Consider the following 27,892-nt stretch of genomic DNA (forward strand, 5'->3'; position numbering starts at 1 on the left):
AGATTTGAAGTATGGCTATCTGAAGTTATTGGAAACCAGCAGTAGTATCTTTCATGGTCTTCTCTTTGGCACGACTCAGGAAATCACAAGAATAAAATATCAGAAAAACAAGTATATGCAGTTAAAACATACATAAAATTTATACGTGTTGATTTGATACCAGTTTGCTTATACTACCCATATGTAATTACACTGATTCTACAAACACTATATATACCATCAATATTACATTCTAAAATTTTCTATGCATTTTAATATAGATGAAGCTTTGGTTCGTCTTTGACAGGGTTATCATGTTGCCCTGCATCAGCTCATCAACTTACACTACATATAGAGGAATGAAGCAAGTTCACCACGTGGAAGAGCACAGCAACTTCATAAAATCTGCTTTAATAACTGCATCATGGATACTTGCAAAACTCAGGTATTTCAGAGAAAAGTTTATATTATTATTGCTATTGGTACATTTTCCTAATTGATCTGACCCATAAGCTAACTCTCCTTCCACAAATTCAGTGATACTTTTACCATGGGAGCTTCTTTTGAAAATGCCAGCCTATCCAGACGGAAGGCACATCAACTGCACAAGCACATACCCACCTGCTTCACAGAAAAGACCCTGTGTCACCTCAAAGCATGATGCATCTTAAAGGCTGGCCACAGTGACAGTGACTTGCCTATTACCTCTTTGGCTGTGAAAAGTAAACAACTGTTTTCTCTTTCTGGTCTATTTTAATCCTACTGAGGCAGAGAAGAGCTAACCAGAGTTATCAGTGGCAAAGGTAGAAGGTCTGTCTGCAGAATTACGAGCAGCATTTGAATGAAAAGGAGAGCCGTAAATGACTGATTAATAGCTCAGCTGGCAGAGTCCACTATTTTACAAAAATTTGGCTTCCATGCTTGTGTGTTAATCATTTTCTTTAAACAGCAATGGTGGCTTTATAAAAGGAGATATAGTTCCATCCAAAACGAAAGCTAGCTAGGTCATTCCTCTGCCACAGAGGATATTGAATCAATTTATTTAGTGTGAGTTGTAATTGACTTAGAAGAGAGTTGAGTGCATTTCTTTAGGCTCTTCAGATGGGTAGGCAAAAGGGAGTAGTTCTAAATTTTTCAACCAACTTAAAATCCGATGGCAGCAATAGGAATATCATGGTACAGAGGTTTATGACTTTTAGGATGGTGTGTGTTTAAGGGAAAAACTTGTTTCTATGAACTAAAAAAATGTATTACCTACATCTACACCCAGCAGAAAACACATCAAAACACTCCTTGCTGCTTAATCATCTCACTTAAGAAATGAAGTGTGACAACTAATATGAGCTACAATATCTTTAAGTGTCTCAAAAAATGTGGAAATGTATATGAAAATGAGGCAGAGCTGAACTTTTTTCAGGCTGATTTCATCGATAAAGGAGCAACAAATCTGGTAAGAGCTGGTACACGCAAGGTAGTTACACATGCAGCCACTCAACTAGGCTGAGTGCTGAATGGGAACTAACATTTCATATTCTTGTGTGATTTTCGTGGTTTTTGTTTGTTTGTTTGTTGTTTTTTAAAACAATAAAAAAAACCCCTCATTATCCTAAATTAAGAGCTATATGACAAAGAAACCTGGGGAAAAAAAAGCATAATTTGGACGTCCCTAGAGCTGGAAGTGAAATCAAGAGTTAGTAAAGTGGAGATAATGGCTACTTTTTAAGAAAAGAAGGACATCTGTTCCAGGTCTGCCAGGACCACACTGAAAAGGGTTTCAGCCCAACAGCCCTATACACAAATCACCAGAGAGAGAAAAAGAACAAAGAAACCCAGATCTAATGGGATGGTGTGTGAAAAATATTCTGAGACAGACACACTGGGTGAATTTGTTCTTCAGTTTGCACTGTTATGCTGGAAAGTGTTAATGGTTTCTGTCAAATACAAATTTCTTTAGAGCAGACAGGTGTGTCCCTGCAAGGGCATTTGTTTTACTCTTTCCCTCTTATCCCTACCATGAGCCTGAGGCCAAATGCTTACATCTGTACTAACTCAACAGGAGCAGTTTAGTGCAAGCTTGAGTGCAAGCACTGGCATACAATCATCAATACCTTGTTATTGATAGTGTTTTTCCTGCCTCAATTTTGGGCTCTGACAACCACTGCTCTCCCAGATAACACCCACCCAATTCAGGGAAGGGTATGGACCAGGGACTGCTCCCGATAGGTCCTGTGTGTCAGGTGCCCAGGCTGTTGGTGAGGGGCATGTGCACACCAGTGATGCTTGTGCCATGACAGTCAGAAAATGGACCTTGACTTCTTCCCTTTGTTAGTGTAGACAAAGACTATGCATCCGTCTCTCTTCCTCTACAATCTAATTTTACTTTCTACAGTGAAAAAGAAAGGCACCTGGCTGGTCTCTTGTCTCCCTTTTCACTGCCCTCTTCCACCACATCGCAGAATTTGGGAAACCTAAGAAAGGAGGGAACGCGTTGTGGCTATAGCTGCTAGCCAGCAGCACATCACCCTACAGCTGCAAGCAGTTCTCAGCAGGCAGACAGAACTGATACTTTCCAGTACTTCTCAAATATTACTGCTTTGCCAGGCTTCTGGATTTATCAACATCCACAGCCTTTTACCTACTGAATTCTAGGACACTTTTTAACAGTTTCTGGCAGCGATCAGGTGTAACATTAAACAGTTGCTGTGTTCTAGCCACGAACACAAGTGGAACACCAGCCAGATGAGTGTAGAGGACTCCTTCCCTTGGCCAAAATGCAAACCTACACACAGGCATGCATGTGCTGTTTGAGACTAACACAGCTCAGTCTACAAATTACATTAATAAAGGTTAAAATTTCTATACAGACTATATCCAGTAAACCTACTTCCATGGAACTATAGTAATTCAGTCTGCTAAAACAGGACCCACAGTACATTTTCACATTTGTTAGTAAAGACCCCCATGTAGTTTTATCACATATGAGTTTAATACTGACCACATTTGGCAAAAGAGCACACAGGGGAACTCCACCCACATACAAAACTGCATGCAAAAAGACAGGAAAATAATAATAATAAAAAAAATCAAAGGACAGATTCTAGGTCAAGCTCTGCTCTGTGCTGCAGAGAGAAACTAAACACTCAGAAAGACCAATTTGTTACCTGTTATTTTATGGGGTACAGTCGTGCTACAGGAAACAAAGGCAGACAATATACAAGCGAGATGAAGAATGCTCAGCTCTACCTGGTTTCACCGAGATCACTGCAAGCAAAACCAATTACCTCAAAGGCAAAAACATAACTTTGTCTGATGTAGGTTTTTATTTTTATTCTTTTTTTCACCTCATGTAACTGGTTCTGCTGCCATGGCTCTGATCAGCAGTAAATTAGGATTAGGTAGAAAGGACTAGGATGAGGGGGTAATGTAAAAGCTGGAGGGCAGGAATGAAAAAAGAGAACTGATAAATAATACACACGTCTCTTCTGTGAAAAGCTGGCAGAGCTGCTGAAGAATAACTGGAAATACTATCTAAATTCCACTGATAGAAAAAATCATCTGGTGAGAAGGGTTTACATCCAGAGAGGAACCGAATGTCTGAAAAGCCTGTTTGAGATTCCTTGACCTCAAGGGAAAAAGAGAGTGGTAAATACTGGGATCTCACACAAATGAGAAGTAGCGGGGTTTGCAGAATAAGAAATGCTGTGAAGATCCCTATTTAATGTTATGAACCTTACTGTACGTTTTGGAGAAAGGACAGCTGTTAAAAAGAAACTCTCCTGGCTATGAAATACATGCCTGGCTCCATAAGCCAAAATCATCAACTGAGGAGCAAAAGAAAAGGAACACAGGGAAGGAAAAGAAAAATTCTTTGAGGTACTTCTAGACGATGAAAAAAGACTCAAATATTGACAGTGCTTTTGGCACACTTGTCAAGGAACAGTGAGATCCTCTTCAGTACAAGATCCATCAGCTCACTGCTTGTCTCTTGGTTGATGGGTGATGTCTTAAGATTCAGTATCATTACAACAGAAAGTACAGGCATATCTGTGAGGTGACCTTCCTGGACACATCTGATGCAAGTGAGTTCAAGAGAGAGAGAAGGCAGAATTACATTTTCAATATCTGACTACGTATCTGCCTTCAAAAGGTTTGTCTTCTGGATGGGCACATGCAAACACATACAGATAATCCTTCCGCTTTATGGCAGAACATGATTGATAAGTACCAGGAAAGTGCTGAGGAGGAAGCAAGAATAATTAAACAGAAAGAAAATGTAAGAAAACTCTTTATACCACAAAGGTGAAGGGCACCTCCATCACATAGGCAAGTAGATCAATAGGGCAAGTCTGTGAGGAACAAGGGGAACTTCGCACGAGTGAAAAGGGAGATTCTCTCTCCATCTGAATGATGCTTCATGCCGAGTACACATGCTAACTCTACAACTCAGGGCTAAAGACCACACCAAAACATTGCTAGCAGCTGGTGACTTTAAAATCCTAACAGAATGAAGTAAAAGGTCTCAGAAGAGTACTTTACCCCATGTACCCAGGGGTAAATGCGCTTTCTTACTGCTATAAAGGTTGTGAGGAGACACAACTATCAGATGCTTTCCAGCTCCAAAGACAGAAATGATGACGGGAAGAAGAACCCTGTGCTCTTCTTGGAAGATTACCTACATGTTGAAGAGTAAGAGATCATCAGTTGCAAAGTAGAAGTTAACACATCTACCTTCAAAATGGGAACATTTAATCAAAACTTAGGAACAAGAGGTATAAAAGCCACACTTCACACTCTGCCATAAAACAAGCAATATTTGTTCTTTCAAAACATGGGACTTCTATCAATTGTGCTGAGATATTTTCCATAACCTCCAGGATGTTACCATTACAAAATGTGTTTTGATATGCAGCTGATACTTTTCTGGTCCTTAATTTCATTTTATTGCATCTAGATATACCACCTCAGTCCACATGGTCTTTAAAAATCTTGCAGATGGTTCCCCCATTGATGCAGATCTGTCATGTGACTATGCTATATATTTTTTCCTTCTTTTTCATCTTTTCTTATAAATCATTCCCTCTAGCCTCTAATCATTTTTAATGCTCTGCTGTGAGTTTCAGCCAATTAACCTATATCTTAAGGTGCTCAAATTTGGATCCAGTTTTCCTGATATCGTCTTCCCTTGTTATTTTGTACATTTGTTTTAAAATTCCCTTAATAATTATGCCAATGCCTGTACAGAGAGCACTATAAAAAGTACAGCTAGCACTGAGGTCTTTTCAAAGCCAGAAATTTAAAATGACACTGTTTGTTCCAAATCAGTGTAGTTTTACACCAAAGAAACCACTTTTGAATGAGAAAAGACAGTTTAAAGGGGGGGAGGGGAAGACAGACAGTTGAGACTACTTTAATTAAATACTTAAATTAACGTGCAATAGCTGAAATTTTACTTTTGTAAGCTTTTAAGGCACCAGTATTGACTGCCATTACACAACATAAGTGACATAGGACTTGAAGCATTAGTTATACATTTTCTAAACTATTTGTTTCCAGCTTAGCCACAGGCCTTCCATGGTTTGAGCATCTTTATAAAAATGTAAATACACACATGTTAAAACAAATAAGTGTTCCTGCTGTTAAGGCTGGAATTGGGCCTGCCTGTCCCCATAGTAACTTAAGAACAGTTTAAAATGTAGTAGAATAAAAGCTTGCACGAGTAGAAAACAATGATTATGATTAAGAGATGCTTAAAGGCAGGTATATAATAGTCAACATCAAGGTCACCTTAATATTCAATTTAGATATATTTCTGTATCTCCCAAGCCAAAGGATAAACTCTTAAGTACTAAAATTTGCCATTATTAGAAAAGTTCATTTCAATGTTCAGCCTCTAACTCGTTATCTGTAATTAAGAAAAATCAGATTTCAAGGCAACAAGAGGAGACTGTGATAAAGCTATTTGAAGTACTCTCTGGCAGGGATAAAGCCAGCAGAGAGGTAGCTGTCATAAAATAGCCAAATGGCTTTTTCCACCTCCATCAAGGTCACTTTACTGATGATGTGCTCAATAAGATGATAATGCATTTAACCACTTTCCTTGCATCTGACTTCGACCTTATTGCAAATCCAAATGGCCTTGTTTAACTACCCTGGCCTTTCAACATTTCCCTGAACAAAGATAATTAAGGAGATATACTGCCCCCTACTATCATAGGAATTGAAAGACAAATAAACTTTTAAGAGCACAGCCAGGTGTCTGTTGCATTAATGTACAATGTTTAAGCAGGGGGTAAAATGAAATAATGGTTAAATAATTATAAAAGGTTAACAAAGTTAACTTTGTTACATAAGGCAATTCTGTTTTATTTAAAAGAAAGAACATAAAAGGCTTTCCAGGCTACTTTCTACAACTCCCTGAACAACGGTCTAGTCTTTAACGCAGTTTCTCACTTAAGAGGAAAAATGTTCTGCAAAAATTAACAACTCTGAAATTTCTGCAGATTTGGAACCGGCTACATTTCATACATGAGTACAATAATGTTTTATGAAAAAGCAGGTCTACATGATTAAACGAAGAGCTGCTCTAATAAAAGTATTTCCGTTCATTTTTTTTCCTTTCCGTGTGGTCAGCAACTATATACAGATGCAAATTAAAGTAGTTCAAAAATTAGTTTGGCAGTTATGACAATTTGGAAGCTCAAGGTAATGCTTTCTCATGATTTATACAATGATGAAAAATGACCAAATAATACCATTCTATAACAGCAGTTACTTTCTTCTTTAATTTTTATTCATATATACTCTTGCATCCCAAGGCATTCTCCAGGACACTAATTCTTCTTCATACCAAGAAAAAAAAACCCACCACCTCCAAAAAACCACGTCAATAGCACTTGGACTAATAACAACTGAAATAGGATAAAAAGAATAAAAAAACAGGCAAAGCAGTTGGATGTTCTTTTTGTACTTGCATGCAAGAGATGTTATTTTAGATTAATCTTTTTTTCTTTTAAATATTTTTCTTTTAAGCATCTTAGAGATATTGTTGTATAGGTCTGAATCCTCTGCAAGAGCCAAAAAGAAGCAGAACAACAAGTTGTATCAGAAAGATAAAAACACATAACTCACTGTTGATGTGATACTAGCCACATGAGCTTGCTGCTACTGCAAAAATTGTTGTTCCTTTGTCACAGAAAATACAGTATGCAGAAAACCTGTTACACGTATTTAATCAGAGTTCTACCAAACACAAACCTTCAGAAATGACAACAGTTATCTACCTTTGCCGTTTTGTCAGGCCACTATTACTTTGAGTTGTTCACATAGTTTGTCCAAATTTCAAAGCATTCGGGTATTTGGCTAAGTCTTTTGCTGTTACACTTCTTAATCCAGACTCAACTGTTGAATTCTGAATACACCAGAATTTAAACCTCCTGTAAAGATACCTTCTACTACCCAGTAGAAAAATCAGTGCTACGCAAAATCCTTTCTGCTGTATATAACAAATCATAAACAAGCCTTTCACTCTGAGCTAGGTCTCAAAATTGTAACCCTCTGTTTTGTTTCCCATGTAGGTCCCACTAGAATGATGTACTGTCTCCAGATATAAGAAGGCTACCACTTTCTTACATTTAAAGGACTTGCTTCATAAACCATCTATTTCATAGCAGTCTACACGAAACAATTATTTCCAGTTCAAGTTTGGATAAATAGTTGCCCTAGCCAGTCCCAAAAGAAGACTATGTACCTTATTGTTACCCCCAGTGAGTTCTGAAGTTTTCCTGTATAATTGCACTTTCGATTCTTTCAATCTTGGGCAAAGAAGGTGAATGATTATTTTCCATTCATTCAGAATATTTCAGCCACCTACTTACTCTGTTCAGAGTTTAACACGGGTGAAGCTTTCTAAAGGAACACAAGTGCCATTTTTTCCATTCATCCCTAACATTTAGAAGGCTTAACTTAAGTTGGAAAACGACAGAAGCATTTTATTAGTACGGTTACTTTATTTGATCCTGATTCCTTATTCCATATAACAATCTTCAAGTGTTCAAACCTAAAAGATGTATACATCTTCAAACTGTTAGTGAGTTCGCCAGCTCACAGCATCATCTCTCTATACATCACTGAACATACAGAAGCCCTCTTACTATTCTGAAATGCACTAATCTCTAACTACTTCTTGAGAAAGTCTTTCAATCCACACAGAGTGAATCCTATGGCCATATTTAGAATGAAAAAAACCACCAATAAGATCTTTGTAGACATGCAGAAAAGATATGAAAGCTAACATCTTTTCTCATTTGGAAAACAATATGGTCCAGTATTATTTTCCGCTATCACTGCTCAAATGCCTACACTGTACAAAACATACATATTATGACCTTTCATTTTTCCTTGTTTAGTTCAACAAGTGAATTGGGATGCAAAACAAGTTACAGAAAGAAAAGTTGTAAGGTCTAATCTCATAATTGCTTATCAGATAATTTCAGTAACTTGACAAGTCATTTTAAATCTTCATAGAAGACATAAGAAATGCAAAAATACAGCTCAAGACAAATTCTTTAAGTTGGGTTGGTATGCAGCATATACTGATGAGTGCTTAGCAGCATTCTTGTTGTGGGCCTTTAAAATGAACACATACCTGACATGACATTTTACATATTTTTTTTAATAGCATCAATTATCAATTTTTTAGAGAGCTACCATATCAGCTGCTTTTTTCAAAAGAAAAAAAAAAGTATCCCATACTGCATGGAATGTATTACTTCACATGTTCTCAATTCTATTGCAAAAAGGTTAGAAAGTAAAAATGACAAGTAAGCCAAAGCCATCTAAACACTAAACGTTTTTGTAAAGGTTCTGCTGTTGTAGCTTTCTTGCTAAATTGTAACATAGCCTTTTTACAACTCCTTGAAAGAAAAAAAAACCCCTATACTATGACATATATAAGGCCATTCTCCACATAGAGTTGCAGAGCAATTAATCAAAAAATCTTGTAACATCTCGTTTGTAGTTACTGAGCTGCTTGACAGTTTTGAGCCCCAATCTGATGGATGAAAAAAAAAGAAAAAAAGGTAAGCTAAGTTTTTCTGATCTGGTTTGAACACTTTCCCCTTCCCAGGTTTTACTCAAATACTTCCACCTGAACTTACTGAGGATATATTAAAAGATTTACCTTTCAAAAGAGAAGAGGGAAGAAGTGACCTACATTGGCTATGTGCACACCACCAAGAAGTTCAGGGAAATAAACCTGGCCTATTTAGTACCATTATGCAAATGTACAAATTCTTATCTTAATGATAGCCTGTATTTAACATCAGGCAATCAGATCCTTGTGTCTATTAAGCAATTAATACACTTTCTAATGGATAGGGGACTCTTGCCATCTTCAGTAACTTTTCCACACATTTTTAGTGTATTTACTCTGCAGATCAGAGAGCTTAGGAGAGAAGGTGCTTCCCTTCCTCTCCCTCCATTGTTCTCTACCTTCAAAGCTGGTAACAAACAGATCGAGAGCAGCTCGGTCTTTGTCTGAGGGTTTGGTAGTTCACATCTGAAGTTTCTCTCCCCATCGCTGAAATTTCGGAAGGCAAGGTTTCTGAGAGCTTTCCGCAGTAACGGCCAGAAAATGGGCACAAAGTTAACAAAGGGGAGCTACCACTGCAGAGTGTCAGGTTTGTTTACTAGAGCAGATCAGTATTCCCCCAAATCTTCAAAGTTCAGATTTTTTGTTTAATCAACAGTTAAAAAAAAGGCAAATAGGCTAAGCAAGTGAACATAAGCTAAGACGGTTTAAAACAAAACACTCTACGGACAGATGGGCAGTTCGGATTCACGTGAATTAACAGGAAAACTAAAACATAGTGGGCACAAAAGCTGCAACACTACGTCCATGCACTAGAACACAGACATTATAATTTTAAGTAAATTTAATTGCTGACATCCCTTTCTCAGTTTTGGTGTGTGTGTCTCCCCCCCCCAATCCTTCCTTAAAGTCTACTCTAGCAATTAACAAACAGAGGTCTCCGGATGGCTCGCTGAAATATTTAAAGCTGGGGAACAAAAGGTTTATTTTAAATATGAAAACCTTGGCTTGTACAACTCCAGACGTGAATCTGCTTTCAATTACTGAAAGTATTTCCACTTCAGTGAAAAAGGATCAAATCTTCAACTACACCATCTTTAGGCAATGAATTTGATTATATTAAGCTTTGAGAATACAGAATCACTTTGTGACACAGCTGTATATTCCATACCTATCATTTATTAGGCATACAAAAAAGGAGCTAGCACTTTAAACGAGCAGCAGACAGAAATGTGGCTGCTCACAGCAGCACTATACTTCCATACCACAGCTCTGCTTGAGGGTTTGGTTTTTTGTTTTTGTTTTCTTTTCCAGGTGCCCAAGTAAATGTCAAAGATTACACTAAGCTTCAAATGAAGGCTTTTCCAATCCTTTAGAAATGAACCTAGGCTGGTATTTTTTTTCCCCCCCATACTTTTATTTGCATAATTTGCACTGTTGTAAAGTTACCTTTTCCTTTCTAGACTTTTGAACTAGCACAATCTCTTCCCCCCTGCCCCCCCCCCCCAGCAGAGCAGGTATCGTAGCCCCTAGGAAGCATAATAATTAGAAGTACTTTACACTTTTACCATTACACAAGCATAACAGAGTTAGGCGAGGGAGCTCAAAGGCTTACACTCCGCAGCGAGATGCAACACCTCAAACGCAAACGATGCAAAAACTTCTCATTCCTTACACCTCCCGTTTCGCAAATCTATCCCACCGCATCCCGGCCAGGCACCGGGTCCCGCTCTTTTAGCGGCAAGGCAAGAAACAGGAGAAAAGCGGTTACCTCTCGGCTTAGCAACGCTACAAACGCGGGACTCGCGCTCCCCGCCTGCCCGCCGGCTCCTCGCAGGGGCTGCCCGAGCTGCGGAATGAGCCAGCGCCGCCCCCGCCCCGCGCCGCCGCGGCGGCGGGGGGGGGGGGGCCGGGCGGGCAGCGCCACCTCTTCGCGCCCGCCCCCGCCCCGCGCAGCCGCCGCCCCGCACCGCACCTCGGCGTTGCCTTCCGCTCCGCTCCGCTCCGCCGCCCGGGCCCGTCTGCGGCGGCCCGCCCGGCGGAGCCCCGCTCGCCCCCGGCCCCGCGCAGCCGGCCGCCGCGATAGGCTGAGGCGGCGGTGTTTACTCCCCGGCGAGGAGCGGGGGCCGGGCCTGGCACCGCGTAACCCTTTCGGGGCCGCGGCGGGGGGTTGGCCGCGGAACGGCCGCGAGCGCTTACGGCTGGAGGTCGGGATCTCCGGGGGAAGGCAGAAGGATCCTCGCCGGGGAGAGCGGAGGGCAGAGGCGCTCCTGCAGCTCTCTTCGGTTGTACGGCTCGGCTGCGGCGCGTTACGCGGCGGGCGGGCGGGGGGACGCGGCCGCTTCGGGGCGGTGCGGCTGGCAGGGATTTACGGCAAGGCAGAGGTTTTCCCTGACAGAAAATGAACTTTGCCCGCAGGGCTCCTTCCCGCACAAACTGCCACCGAAGTCTCCACGGCATCTGCGGAGGCGAGGTGAAGGCGGCGGATTCGGACGCTGGGGCAGGCACGCCTCGCGTCCGTCCCCCGGAGCCGCGTTTGCCCTCTTCGAGCCGGGGCCCGGAGCGCAGCGCAGGTGTAGGCGCACAGGTGTTAGAGCGGCCCGCTCACCACGCACCACCTGTGCTTTAATTGGAACAGGAACGCCTCCCCCTTCATCTGCCGCCGTAGGAGAGGGGGTTTCTTCACGCCTCGATGGGCGTGAATGCGATAAGCTCGGCTTACTTCAGAACGCCCCACTGGACAATTCATAATCAAGTCCGCTCCCAGTGAAGCCTTTGGAGTTGTAGCCTGATCTGACCGATGCAGAATCAGGTGCATTGCGTTAGGCATCACAGCTGTCACATAAAGCTATCAAATAATAGATAGAAAATACAGCATTCATATTACTCACCGTTAATTTCTGAAATACTGTAGAGAGCCAGAACAACTAGATGCCTACCGAATATGCAGATAGAAATGTACTCATTCAAAATAGAAAATCCCATTTGCAGCTGGTAATCAAACTTAAGTTAGTGCCTCTGTCTTTAGTAAAAGAACTGGACTTCTAAAAATTATTACCGATTTTATTTTTTTTTTAATTACCCCCTTCTGGAACATGGAACTCCTTTAAAATGTTTGTGGGAATGGTATCTCCAACTTCGTTCTTAACATCGCTACACAAAGAACCCTCTTCTGAGTTGGCTTAGAAAGTACAGTGATAAGTAGTAATATCATGCTTTTTTTCACCTTGGATCTTTGCTAATATCGACTAACCTTAACTCTCCTCACTTTGTTTACAAGATCCACTGCCAACACAGGCCAAGTTATGGCAGCAGCTACCCAGAAGCCAGATTTTGTCAAATATCCGATCAAGATATTATTAATGACTACACAATACTTCCAGGGAAGACAATACCATTCCAGACTATATTTCAACACTGTTATGTAGAAGGCTGCAATAAAAGCACATATTTTAGATGTATTATTCATAAGAAATTTAATAATATTCAAAAAGCTCACACAATTAGTGCTCATTTGCAATTTCCTAGAGAAACAAAGACTACACAGACTGAAATAGTAGAATTCTGTAAAATGGGGGAAAATAATGAGCCAAGTAGCCAGGTCCTGATGAGGGCAGTCTTGGCTGGCAATGGGCAAAAATACTGAAAAAATCCCAGAGTAATAGCACTCATACTACATCCTGAACTGAAGCTCTTTGAGTTAGATATGCAACAGAATACGTGTGCTTTGACTTAGCACAAAGGAGAAACTGTAATACAGTCACCATTGACTTTGCTCAGGCCTCGGAGTGGGGGATGTTTTGCTGAAAATTGGAAGCTTTTTGCAGTTCCAATGCTGGACAGACATCAGCGATAGCTGCAAGACTGGCCAAGAAGAGAGGTACGAGATGAAATCATGAACTAATATAGCCAGTTAAAGAAGCACCTCTTGAGCAGTTCCACAGCAACACTCATATTCTCTGCATCTCTTCCAAGAGGTCTAGTTGTAATAAATGGGGTATTAGATCATGCAAATACTATTTTCCAAACTGCTTGAATGGAGTACCTACGTACAAGAACTTTCTGCCACTGAAAAATCTACTAAGTTGGTAAATAATTCAGGCATATATCCTTACAGATCTTGAAAGAAAGACGAATGGGAACTGGATGCTTGGAGTCAGCTCATGCAGAACTCCAGAGCACTTTTGAGAATTACTGCCCTCAGACAGCACCTGTAATTGCGCCCCCTCTACAGAAGACTGCCATGGACTTGTGCAGGAAGCAGGATATTGGGTCCTCCAAGAGCCAGATGTTATGGAAAGCAAGAGGTATTTAGACAATCCCTCCTTCCAAAAGAAAGCTACCTTATCACTACCCTCTTACATGTTCTGTACTATTTTTCTACAAATACGCACCACTGTACATTCACTATCTGAGGATTGCAGCCTATCAAAAAAGTATGATTGTGCCTCTGTTAATTACACCAGTGCTGACACTCCTTTACCCAGCTGTCCCTGATCTCCCCATTCAGGAACAGACCTGGTTGTCACCACAGTGGATCCTCTTCTCTCCACTTTCAGCCAGCTGTGATGGAATTTTCCTTTGCTTTCATGCCCCCTGTACTGCAATTCCACTGTCCCATTAATGCCAGCACAAATGATTTATGCAACCTATTAGATGCAACACTAAAGACATCTGAAACATAGATGTTTGCTTAGGAAAATATTCATATGGAGTAGATAAACAGGGGTGAAGCAAACCCCAGCACAGATACTCCACTTTATGCTGACATTGCTCATGCCCAAACAGTAGAAAGATCAAACAAAACCTTGGGGGTAGGTGGGGGGGAAGACTAGCATCTATTTCATTCATAGGAAAAGACAGAAGCACTTTGTTCCTTTTTTCTTTTTTTTTTTTTAATTATTTGGTCAGAAGGATTATTACAGTAAATTATGCAGAGCATTAACCATTGAATTTGAACCCATTTTTAGTCTTTCTTTATTAATAACTCATTATAGTCCTTTTTCTTAATGTGGAATAAATTAGAGCTGTGTTAATCCATGCAGCTATCTGCAGGTACATTTATCACTACAGTAGCTGCTTTTACTCTCCTTACTGGAAGCTGCATTTCACGGGCAACAGAGACTCATCCCCTGCTGAACTCAAGTCACGGTGGTCTTTTCAGGTCACCAGCAGGGTCACCTGAAAACTTACCTTTTTTTTAAAGGACTGAAAGGTACCGCACAGCTGGCCTTGACATATGTGAAAGAATTTCTCTCTCTCTCTCTCTCTCTCTCATATTGCCACAATTTAGATCAGTAAAAACAACTGAGCTGGGGCCTTGCTGGTATAAAAGGGCGAGGAACTGCTAACAGGATGTTCTTTGTGGGAACTCGAAGCTTTTGGAACTGATTCCTCTCCCCTGATCCAGAAGAGCTCAAATTTTATGGCCTTCATAGCATGTTGCATAGTTCATATTTTTCCAGAGTGTATGAAAATGAGAGAATTGTGAATGTGGTTAGTTTCTGGAGGCAGGGCTTTGTTTCAGCTTTCAAACTGGCTGGTTTGGATTTGGTTGAGGAAGGGGGGCTATTGCAGCTTAGTCACAAGGATTAGTTTTTTATATTTGCATTTGAATTTGTGTCAGGTTTTCAGGAATTTAAAGATTGTAACAAACAGCCATACTCACTCTCTGTTAAAGATAAGTATTATCACGGAGCACCAACACATTGGTAATTCCATCACTTCAAGCTGACAGGTGGAAAGGACTTAAGAGGTTACACGGGAGGTGACTCTGGGTAGTCATTAGACTAGAGTATCCCAGGTACAAGTAGCTGTGCTCCTTGCAGGATGTAACAATTTAGTCCTTACTATTATCTCCTCTGAGCACCATCATGCCAAAGTAGAAAACTTTTATTATGCCCATTTTTAACATGGCAAATGGAGACACAAAGATGAGTTGTCAATACCACAAAAGTAGTACCATGGGAGAGGGAAAACATGATGACTCGGATAGTCTTTCCACAGCCTATCCTAATGGCTGAACCTTTCTTCTTCCCATCATCGAGATAATAATTCCAGCTATTTATCAACATTAATGATGACCAGTGACTTTTATTAAAAGGGAACAAACACCTTTTTAGCTAACTACTAATTCACCTATTTGAATAGTAGTAGCCTAAGTGCCCTGTTAAGACATCCTATCATAAATAGTTAATTAGTGTTACAGCTACTTGTATTGAAATGCTAGGTGTACTTTAAAGAAATACTGTTGTCTGCATGTGCATTAGAAATAAACATGAATGAAGTATCTACCTAGAAGCCGAAATTGCACAGCATTAGTACATCACTTTGGAACCTGTTTTTCTTACGACCCTACAAAAAAGCAGGGTATTAAGCTGTGAGATTTAAACACTGCCTAAGAGAAAGATTTTTGTCAGATAAGGTATCATGTATAAGAGCAACATACATTCTCATGTCTGTTTTACAAGAGAGACTTAATCAAGTAAAATATTTATAATTTAGCTTTCCAGTTCCTGCTGGAAGTGTATTTAAAAAAAAGCTAATTCTTGTCTAGAAATAAAAGTCTTAAGAATACTATCCAATATCAACAGGATTAGTAGTATAATGTGTTCCCATGAGAAAGCACATGTGCCCAAATATATTTACATGTAGAACATCTTGTAGTTCTTAAGCATTTAAATACTACATTGACTAGATTTTTCTTACAAGTAAAGATGAAGATGAGCCATTTTTCATGCAGTAATGATACTGATTTAAATGAGAACAGACTAAGACCATGATGAGCTCAGAGGTTCAGTGTTCAAATTTGAAAACAACAACTTTTTTTCCCCTTTTAATTCACATAGATAAAGCCTAACTATTTTTTATAACTCCTTTCAAGAATATATTGAGAATTTTGCAGTGTCAGATCAGCATTTCACTAAAAATACAAGTGGAAATTGTAGGCAAGTAGATGAAACTGGGGTAGGGCGAAAGTTATAGCAAAAATATAATCCTTTCAAAAAATGACTGAATTATGACACTTTTCTTGAATGTAAGTGCATAATATGTGGTGTTTTTTTTCCTAAGAAGCAACACAAAACCACCCAGTATATGTTTGTACTGTGATTTTTGAGTGCTGTAGATTAATATATTGAAGTAAATAACGTTTCTCTGCACTTTGACAGATTTCCCAGCCATCTCAATGCAGTATCAGGCAAGGTAAAAAGTGCAGAATATTTTTGTATAACAGTACCTAGAGTTTTGCTGTTTAACAGTACAGTGCCCTGCTTAGAATCATCCTACTCTACACTAATTTCTGTCATAAATAAAATAAATACAAATTTACAGTTACTATACAAATTGAGTATCTTGTTCTCCAAAATCTGAATTATTGAAGACATAAATAATGATCATGATGCTTTACATAGTACTTTTATCATTTTAGTTACTTTTTCACTGAAATATTCCTGTGTTCAAATGCAGACAGTACCAGTCAGCCAGCAGAGAAAAAAGGCACATATGCTTTGAATGATTAACACAGTTCTTGGAAACACAAAGCATATATGCTTTCCTTATCTTATAGTACAGCTAAGTGATGATGAGGAAGACATTTTCATGAAAGTTCTGTATCATCATACATCTGTATGATGTATCAATGAGTCCTTTGAAAGAAAAATTCCTCCCTTCCTTCTTCCCCCCCCATCCCCCAAAGGTTAATCCTATTTGTTTCAGAAGAACTACTATATGAATAACAGTAGTGAGATGAAGCAATAAAAAATAATGCTCTGATGTTTTCAGGTAATTTTACCTAATATTAGAGGAAAAGGCAATAGTATTTTAGGAAAAAGTTCAAACCCTTCACTGAAAAAAGAAAGATCCAACTATAATCTGAGTCTTATATCTCTCTTTAAACTGAACTCTATGAATTTGAATCCTGTTTGTATCTTGCAAGACTCACTTCAGTGCATCATCACACTCTAGGAATCCAAAGAGAAAACTATTGAAGATCCTGAAACATGCACAGTTGTGGCACCTTCCTGCCTAATTTTTCATATCACTTTCCCATTTTTTCATTAACCTCTATCAGCAGCTGCTACTCACTGGCTTTCATCTGGAAAAGAAGGCAAAGAAGCAGTTGCTTGCACAGCTAATGCTCCAAACTGGAGACTGAGTGTCTAATCTTCATAATAAGCAGCTCCCAACTGGCTAAGTTTTGATTTACATTTAATACTTGGGTCCACAGTGCTAAATCCCTGTGGATTACTGGATTTTTTTTTTTTTAATTAAAAATTTACACTTTTATGAGAAAGAAAAAGAGGGAGATATTTACTGCAAATGAAAGGGACATAAAAAAGTAACTGGAAAGAAAAAGAGGTCAATTTGGTATGTAAACTCATGAGATACAGGACTTCTCATAACAAACAATGTATTTGTAGGCTATTTGAAACAATCCATTTAGAGTAAAGGTTTTGTATAGAGGTCTGACAAAGGGAATTGGCTTTCATAAAAAACTACCCTATTGTGAATCTCTTAGAATTGGTAAAGACCACCAGCAGAGCAATCCTATCAGTATGAGAGAACAAGCTCTAGGAAAAAGCACTCTGTTCTTCTTAATAATGAAGCTGGAATTTCATACCTCTAGAAAAGTTTAACTTGTATTTTGATAATCTTTAAAAAAAAATAAATTTCAAGGTACGTCTCCGAAATGACATCTTTAAAAAGATATTTTAAAAACAGAGGCGCACACACACACAAAATCAATATCCGTGTGATTCCCACAAAAAAATATTTCACATATTTCTTGGAATAAGCATTGTACTGATCATGACAGAAACTATGTGTCCGGGACTGTGGGTTCAGCTGCTGCTGTCCTTCATCTTCTATTTTGTCTTTTTATTATAGGGTAGATGACTGAAAACTCACTGTATCATTTTGGCCTGAAATTTCTTTTTTTTCTCAGTAGAAAGAAACCATTTCTTTCCTCCTAATTACACCTTCTCCTCCCTCCCTTTACATCGTAACTCCTTGGGGAAAAAAACCCAACCACCAGAGCAAATTTTCTTTTTACACAGTTGCTGCTTTGGCAAGATCAGAAAAAAGTGTCATCCTTTGGGTAAGTCTGTCAAACAGATTTCTAACATACAGTTTGAGAATGTTCATCTAAAAGTACTATATCTGCACTTGTATATGCTTGTATGACATTTATTGCCTTGGAAAGGTGGCATAAAAATTATTTCACACTACTCTGACACCTGGTGTGAGCCATATCCCTGCAAGTAGTCTATATACAAAATGGTTATAAAAATCATATGTTTAAAATAAAATAAATGCTTTCCAAAATATTAATTCGGGTTTATATATAAAAAAAAAAGCATTGCAGGCTTCTGTTAAGTAGACACCTTATCACCTTTTCCAGGAAAAGAAAAAAAAGGAAGAGGTTTTCATAAACCATAAGAATAGGGTTTATATACAGTTTAGGTACACTCAGAACTGCCTACATGAACAAACTTTCCCGTGGTACACGTTCAGGCAGATGATGAATGCCTGGTGATAGGTGGGTTGTTAGGCACAAGGCTAAGTGCTGTAGTGCATCTAGAATTGCATTTATGGCACACCTTAAAGTGATTTATTGGATATTAATTCTCCTAGAGAGCAGGTGATCATTTTCCACATTCAACCCAACATACTTAATATTTGCCAACATGTGGAACTGCTAGTGAAATAATTTTAGTCGATACCAGCAGATGTGGCATATTCAGAAACAGGGCGTAGACACTATAAAGAACTTAAAGTTACCATTTACTTAACAGGGAGGAAGGAGAAGAAAATATGTCTTCATTTTATCCATACTTCAGGATTTTTATATGTGCTCACTACATTTTAGTAAGCCTGTTCACCTTGTGCTCACACACAGAGCCATGAGTCTGTACTGCAGGTCTTAGAATCACCACTTGGGCTCGACTTACTTCAAGCAAGGCTAACCATCGCACAAGTTTCCAGAACACAGAATATTACGTAGAAGTTATCACATGTAATAGTCCCTGAAGTCTTTCTTCCCACTACCACTTCCCCGTGCTCCATTTATCTGCTTGGCATGCCACTGCATAGATGTCAGACTGCCATGGATCCGTGTCTGTTAAACAGCTTCAGGACTCACAGAGTTCGGCTCTGTCATTCAGTTTCTGTTTTCACAGCAGCCAACTTTATCACTATCATTTCCTAATTCCATCATCTAAATGATTTCACTAACAATGCATTTCACTAAAGACCTTCCCACAAGCACTGCCAGATTTGCAAACTCTGGTGTTATCTGCCAAGAGAAGGAACTCAAAGGCCAGCTGAATTCTCTCGTACAAGAGCCCTTAAAATGTGAGCAAGTGGTAGAATATTTGGCATAAAAAGTATTTCTCAAGGAAAATAAAGAAACTAAATATAGTATGTATATACTGAGGGCACACAAAAGCCAATGGCATGACACAAGAGTTTTTATACTGCTGATGAATCACTGCCAGTCGCAGGAAAGGGTCTGCAACACCCCCCTCCCCCGTCCAGCCTTCTTCCCACCCACCATGTGCTTATACTTTAAGAGCAAAGCATGCAAAGTGAAAGCCTAAATGAAAACCTACATGGAAGAGTGGAGCCACAATTAGGATTGAAAATGCCAGTGACTGCATCAGTTCTGAGGCCAAAAATCTGAGATGGTCAGAGGCGAGCCTGCTGAAGAAGGATTCAAAGATAAGAAAAGCATTCAGTAAAAATCCAGCTTTTATTGCAAATGTCTTGAAGATAATCACATTTATAGAAGCTGTCCTTAATATTGGTAAAAAGGCAGATATAGCATTACCAGTGTCTCAAAGAGTTCACTCTGCTTTCTATAGCAGTGTTTCCTGAAGTATTTCCCCGCACGCACACAACTTGCCTTAGCTTACTCCTGCCATCTATTACACTTGCAAGAAGCATTGTCAGCCCCTTCTCAGGAATCTGGAAGTTCCCATACTTTGGGATTACTGTTCCCTCCTTCCCATTTGCTGGGAATGCTTGTGCTTCATTAGAGTTAAAATACTCATCTCACTGCATTTGCTCAGTACTTGGTTGAAGCAGGGTCAAAATAGTAGAAAAGTATGGAAACCAGCTTGTTTTTAAATTACATGGAAAATATATTCAAAAATACTAATTTTATTACAAGAAAGATCTCTATTCCACATTTAATATCTCAATCCACTTTTGGTAAACAAGTTATTCTCACATCTCTCTGTCCACCACCCAGAGACCCAAATACTTTTTTCTACAATGAGTATGATCTACGCATACACAACTCAGTCATCTATCTAGGCAAAGACAGTGACTGTTGAAAGATGCACTTCAGGAACTACTGCCATCAGTTCATCCCTCCCTCTCCCCTTCTCTCCTCCCCACCTTGAATTGTCCTTTCTCATCTTGTCCACGTACCTTTGTGATAAATTTGCAGGGGGGAGATAGAAAGTCTCCAGTAGAGTGACACCCTGAAGAGCAGAGTGCTGATACTGGCATTCATTTTGAGACAAGCCCTCAAACGTGGTATACCAGAATCCTAGATTGTAGGTGTCTGAAATCCTTTTGTCTACTCCTGTGGGCTCCCAGAAGTTCTTCTGAAGTTTCCCTGGAGCCAGTGCTTTCTGCAGCTGGACCACAGACACTGAGAAAAGTACTGCAAGGGCTATCTATACAAGGGCACAGTGGCTCCTACTGTGATTGTAGGGCACACGTGCAGTGGACTTTCCACAGAGAATTCAACTGCTTATGGTTCTCAGTTCTCTATATAAAGGAAACGGATCTGTCACTATCTGCATTACACAGGAGCTTAGCTAGATGAAGAGTGCTTAGGCATGTAACTACACGATTTCAATACCTCATCTAAAACTATTATCCTCTAAAGCCTGGCACAAGAATTTATCAGCTGAAGTCCATCAGTATTCTTTGCCTTTTTGATAACACTCATGCTAACATCCACACAAGGGTCACATTGCTATTTAAAACTCTCCTGCACCAAAGTAAACAAACCAGACACTGATAGATTTTCTGAACTACCCTGAGGCAGAAGCAGTTTCACAGATGGAAGAAAAAAAAAGATGGGCAAAGGAAAAACTGCTCGAGAGGGAGAATTTTGCTCCAGGTTTTCTAAATCTTACCATCAGTATTTCATTCTGGAAAATCCTCCACTTAATAAAGATATTTTTACTATTATAATGGTTTTTTTTCCCCTGAAGTATTCAGAAATTGATAAAGTTGGACCTTCTTTGCTGCAAATTCTTGCATACTGATTAAACAAGCTAAAAATGTGTCCCATTACAGAGGAACAAGGCAGTACTAGTAGTAACAGAGTATTTTAAAACTCAACAAAAACATCCAAGAGAAAATCTATCATACCAAACAGCGTCTGAAAATCTGAAGCACTTAGTGATGAATGTGTAACTCCCCCTAATGGAGGCATATTTGAATTTATCTTAAAAGAAAATGTCAATAACTTGAAGTCCTAATGCTCAAACTACTATTACTACTGTTGTATCACTTCCCCCTTTCTGGCTTTTTAGGAATCTTTTAAGGTATGCATCTGTGATTTACAGTAAACATGAAACTATTATCAACATGATTTTTTTCTTAGTGAGTTTTATTACATAAAGTAAAATCTGAAATATATGTGCACTTCAGCATAGTTCTACAGTATACACTCAGTAGCCATTAAAATTCCCTTAAATTATCTTCTGTCAGTCATTTCAACTTCTGTTTTAGCTAAATGTTTTCCTGTTTCTTAAAAAGTCACAAATTGCTATAAAAATGACAGTGACAGGCCACAGTGGTTTTGGTTGTGTGGTATAAAGAAACACTTCTTATAAGCACAGCTGCTGGTAATGAATGCAGCATGTTTGAGGCCTAATCTTGGACAGTTTCCTACATTTCTGACTGCAGTTTCCTTGGCAAGTTTTCTGGGACCATATTATCTATATGTCCCAGTATTTCAGCCAAAACTTTTCAATACAAGAGTTTGGCACTGTGCACTGGCTTTCAGAAGTCTGTCCTCCCAGAGTTAACAACTTTTTAGGAGTCTTTGCCCTAATTCTTTTCTAACAACTTTTTTTTTTTTAATGCATAATTCTCTACATAACCACCCTGCACCCTGTAAGATACAGCAGAGATATTAAATTTTTGTATAATAAAATCACTACTTGTGAAAGATGCCAGATCGACAGTATCAGAGACTAAAATTACATTTGTCCACAGCCCAGCTACAGTAACAACAGCAGCAATGTGGTTGTTTTCAGAGCTCTCACATTTGAGCTACTGCGACTTCTAGGGTAAGTGAATAGCTCTGGACTTTGTTCTGCCCAGACTTCTGATAAGCCTGGATGTTGCTATAATTGGTCTGATGATACTGTAACTAAGTGGTGTAAGTAGGAGTGCAATGAAACGCTGGATTTTACACAGGTCATACTCTGTGAAGGAGGCATTTAACCTATCTCCTCGTACTGGTGAAAGATGCTACATTTTACTCCATTACCAAAACTAGTCTTTAATCTAAACACACGGGTACACAGATTTTCTCCTAATATAGAGAAAATGGAAAGAAGATCACCAGTCTGGAATGAAGCTATGGGTGTAATCACAAATGACTTTTCCTAGGTTTTGATTATGTATTGGATAGGAAGTTTAGGAAATTTGGTGCTGAAGAGTTGTTCTCTTTCAGTTTTTTGGTTTAAATGGGACCTTATATATTTTCTGTTTTCATGTGCAAGAAGTAGTTCCTAGCAAAATATGCTTTTACATAGGACTTACCCAGCTGTCAAATTCTACTCTGTAATGCCAACAGAGTGAGATTCAAAACTATGGATGAACATATGTTTAAAATTATTACATTGTAAGGCAGAGATAGACACGTTCTTGTATAGCAAAAAGGACAAAAATAAGCTCATAAGCAAGAAGGACACAGGCATAGATAAAATATGTCTACATGCACCATTAGTCATCATACAGAAATATTTCTAACTTCATATACGTACATGGAAAGTTAAAAAATAAAGTACTCAGAAGCAAAGATCTGTGTTACAAACCAGGAAAGGTGGAGAAGATATAGGGGAGATCTAGAACTAGAAATGAAGTAGGATAAGCTACAATTCACAAAGTGGAGCCTGGCACCGTAACAAGAAAGAAGTAAGAGCAACAATTACAAAAGTATTTAAGAGAGTTAAAACTTTCCCAAATATTTTGCTGCCTGGGATTGCTGCTGATTTTATTTTAAAAAGGGAGCTAAAACTAAACACCAGTAGCTGTATAGACAAAAATACCAAATTTTTACATGCTTAATCTTACCCTGGCTTATTTAATGTAACTTTAAAAGTCTCTATCAATAATCTTGTGACAGAATAATTCTCTCCCCCCCCGCCCCGCCAAAAAAAAACCAACCCACAAACAAACCAACCACATGACAAAACCATAACAGACTCTCCGAGCTAATGTATTTAACCAGGAAACAGTCTAACCATGGTTATGGGTGCTGAAACAAGGATTTTCACATCTGTCTGATCTGGACAGTCAAACTGTAGGGCCAGCCATGATAGAGATTTCCTTTCCAAGTTCCTGTTCTCCCCTAACAAAGTATTACTGAGATTTGTTTTACATGTTTGATAGAGAGTAAATTACATAGATATAGGAAATCCTCTGAAGATTTGTGAGCCTTGTGAAAGAGGTTAATGTGAGTCAGGGAACATCAGAGTTAGGATACGTAAGTAATACAAATGCCGTCAGCCATTATCTTAAGATGATAGCACAATTTTGTTTGTTGGATTTCCTTGAAAAAAATCTTTTATATTACTTCTGGGATTGCAGTTCAACTCCAGTACACAACCCTACTGATGCTGTGTTTATGCTTCAAAATATGTTCAATTATGTAGTTGATTATTCAAAGCCACCGCTCACTGTTCAGCACTAGTTGGTGCAGTTTTGCATTGTGGAAAACATAAGAGGGCAAATGAGTAGTTTTTCTCTTTTTCTTTGTTTAAAAAAAAGGAACATCTATCCCTCTGACACAGAGTAGCACTAAACTAATGGGTTTTGCAGCCATATACATTGCCTGCTTAAAGTACTTTCAAGGTGATGACTGTAGAAAAACATAAAAAATTTGGTCCTCTCCAGCTGGAGAGAGTCTGGTGGAGAGTCACCAGGATGATTTAAATATTGAGAACTTGCCACAGGAATAAAGGTTGGAAGAAGGGATTCATGCAGCCTAAGGAAGAGAAGGCTCAGAGGGAGCTAAGCACAGTCTCCCACTGCCTAAAAAGTGGTTATAGAGAAGATGGAGGTAGGCTCTTCACAAGGGTGCGTGGTGACAGGACAAGAGGCAATGGGTCCAAGCTGCTTCAGAGGATATTCTATCTGGATATTAAAAAAACTTCACTGTAAGAACAATTAAAAATTGGAATAAGTTGCCCAGCTAAGATGGTGGGATCTCCCTTGGTGAAAATCTTTTCAATCTCTGAGACACAGCCCTGGATCATCTAAGTCTAAGGCCCTGCTTTCAACAGAAGCTTGGACCTGATGAGCTTCAGGAATCCCTTCCAAACCCAACTTTATGCAATTCAACAGTCTCAGTTTAGTTTGCTGTGTTTTGTAACTACAGGAGGAAAGGCCTGCTAGCTGAATCACCATTTCTCATCCCCAAATTGCCATTTGTTCTTAAAGTGTCTTGCCAAACAAAGTATCATCCCACACATGCAAAAGAAAAAAAAAAAGGAGAAAAGAGTTCAGTCATACTGCTGTCAATATTCTTTATTTACTTTCTTTTACACACATTCTTGTGGCGCTCAAGTGATCCTAGAAATGAAACTGATTTGGAAGTTTTGTTTTTTTAGAAGATATAGTATATTAACAGTCCTACTGTATTTGTGCTTAGAGCTGCAAAATAAGCAGAATAAATCTAGTTGTGAACCAGTAGCCTATACACAGATAAATTTATAGAACGTCCTAGATTCACCTATACTGCTTTTCTTGTGCTTTGCTAAGTTGCCAATGAAAAGTGGTAACTTCAATGAAGCATTTTGACTGTAATAATCCGAATGTTCATTTTATTTCTCTATATATAATTATATATATAAGGCTAACTGTACTTCTCGATGGGTAAACCTATGTTTACTGTGAATAATATGGGAAGCAGGGGGAAAAAGAGCATATAGAGTGACATATGTAGAGAACTAATGACAAAATATGAATAACTGATATGAATAGCTAAGTAAAACACAGCATAAATTAACTTGGTTCTACTGGTTTACAAGCACATACAGGTGCACAGCGTTAGAGAGGAATTCTTACATCATGGTACTGAGAAAGCTCATAGCCAAATGTGTATAACTGCAAACACTACTACTGTCTTTAAGTCCCATTTAGCTACAAATAGACATTTAAGTATATATATACAGAAATCTATATTTATTTCCAAAGTCCAGCAGTACCCACACATAACCAAGTACAAAAGGAACTCTGCTTGCTTCGAGAGACTGCTGCAATTCCTTTCCTTATCAAATTATATCGTATTTTTCTTTTCTCTCCTGCTATGGGAAATCTACTTATAGCAATTCAGTACCAGCAGAAAAGTCCTCCCACATGAAAAGATGTGCGTGACAGGGCTGTATAACCTCACGGCAAGGGCAGAAACACTTCTGTAGGTATAGTGGCTCAGGCCCCAGGCAGAGGTAGGTGAATACAGGATCCAGAGAAAATAGCAAGACGATACAGTTATGCTGGACATGCTAAAGCAGTTGGCTGCCGAGCTCAGAGGGTGAGCTCGGATTTCTCTATTCCCTCCTAAATACTTGATGACAAGATAAGGAGGATCCAAGCTCACCCCAAGCCTTCGTATAGTGCCTGGACCAACTGGCAGGATCTTACCAGCGTGAAGTCCTTACACCAAAGATATTAACAGTTATGTAAGTAATGACTACACGTCACTTTAACACTTTTGCAGAAAATGAAATGTATAAAGGAATAATATTTAATTTTGAAATCATAAGAGGAAAGGTTTTATTTGTAGCACTATGTTTATTCATGGATTTGTTAGTTATTATAGACTGGAGAGAAAAATTCATCACTAGCTGAATCATGTTTTATATTACTGATTTTGAAGTTACTGATTTTGTATTTATTAATTTTAAATTTCAGACCTAAGATAAATGGAAGCATTTAATTCTCAAGAACACAGAGCTAAACATTCAGTTTTCCAACTACAAAACCTGTCTTAGTGTCAAAACTTGAGGGAAAAGGCAAGGATGCTTTCAGGTGAAGTACAGGTAGTTAATGTGGCTTGACAAAACTAGCAGAGAAGAAATTATTTTTAACATTATTTCTTTAGTAAGACTTTGGAGAGTAAGTGGCTATTATCTTTTAAGTACAGGATTCGGTGCACATCCCAGCAAACTCCACAAACCCACCAGTAAAATTGAACAGAGGTTACAGGACAAGTTTATTTTTAATTTGATACACTATTTGTTCTCAATTATAAAGGTAACATTATTATTTTAACATAATATTGACCATTAATTTCTAAACCTAGGCCTGCAATTCCAGATACCTGAAAGTACAATTACCAACATGTACTCCCTCCTTAGTCAAACTTGTGATGAACAATGAAGGAAACAAAGGAACTTTTATCAATCTCACAAATCCCATGGCTGCTTTCAGATGATGCAGCATTGACTCATAGTTCATCAACGTATATGGGATGACTAACATACAGTTACCTCACCTCTAAAATGGGTGTTCCAGTATCTGCCTAAGGACAAGGAGGTGGTAATCTGGAAAGCTACAAACTTAAGTATTAAAAGGTTCCTAAATAGGAAGTTAAAAACATAGCTTCCAACGAGTCTATGTTCTTCACCCTCCCTAATAAACGATTCTCTTCTGGACAACCTGCTCAGAAAGCTATGTCATACCAGAGGAGGTTAGTGAGCTAGACTAGGCTGAAGTCAGTCACTCATTCTATGGCTTGAAAATTATAACCGCACCCAGAATAAAGAAGCTAACAGAATGAGCTACTTTTCCTCATATCTGTCCTGACACCATCAGATTTACTCGAAGCAGATCAACTCCTGTGCATTTCAATGAACAAAACTTATGAAGTCCCATGCATTGCTCACAAGTGTGGGGACATCTGGATAGTTTGACAGTAAGCCAACTCAGCTGGGAGCCTACATGGACATCAGCAATGCTAAGAAAGCTTGTGGAAACAAAGGTGTCATTCTGAAATATCTGAACAATGGTTAAACAGACACAAGAGAGACTCAGTAAAGGAAAGAGGCAAGTAATGCTCTGGAGCAGACATAACTTATGTCAGACATAACTGCCCTGCTCCATCCCATTTAATGGCCTTAGCTACCTGATCCAAGCACCAGATCAAAACAGTTAGATCTACCTCTTCTCTCTAATGTTGAGACCCAGTGCCTGAAGCCTGGGAAGATACAGGTGGAACAAATAAGCGAACAGACAGTGAATTCCTGTTATGCCTTCTGCCTTCTTAGGAAAGGGAGGTCGAATAAGAAGGTATAACAGCACAAGCTAGGTGTACTACAAGAGGGAGTACAGGGGTCTTGGGGACACTATCAGGATCCAAAATAAATTAACATTTAGTTTTGAAGTAAGTACTTTGACAGGTTAATTATTTTTGAAAAGTCCTATTTGCACTTTTAAATTTTGGTTTTGAATGAACTTCTTCCTTTCTCTGCCTCACAAATAATTTTTTAATGTAAATACAAATTGCAATGAGTGATGAGAAAGTACACGCAAGCACAAATTAGATGACGTAAAACTGAATCAGACACT

The 27,892-nt window shown here is 39.0% G+C and overlaps 1 protein-coding gene across 3 annotated transcripts in view; it reads right to left on the bottom strand.

Annotated features, from left to right (window-relative positions):
* The window catches only part of TENM3 (teneurin transmembrane protein 3), a 340,888-nt gene that overhangs the window by 229,242 nt on the left and 83,754 nt on the right, over window positions 1-27,892 (bottom strand). Inside the window, exon 1 of one of the 3 annotated variants that reach the window (XM_075028116.1) lies at window positions 10,839-10,908. The exons of 1 other annotated variant lie outside the window; for it this stretch is intronic. The gene's annotated coding sequence lies outside the window, so the exon portion shown is untranslated. Of the gene's footprint in view, window positions 1-10,838; window positions 10,909-27,892 lie in introns of those variants that run through there. One more of the 3 variants, XM_075028096.1, reaches the window with a different exon arrangement.

Source organism: Buteo buteo, chromosome 1 (genome assembly GCF_964188355.1).
Source record: "Buteo buteo chromosome 1, bButBut1.hap1.1, whole genome shotgun sequence".
NCBI classification, from domain to species: Eukaryota; Metazoa; Chordata; class Aves; order Accipitriformes; family Accipitridae; genus Buteo; species Buteo buteo.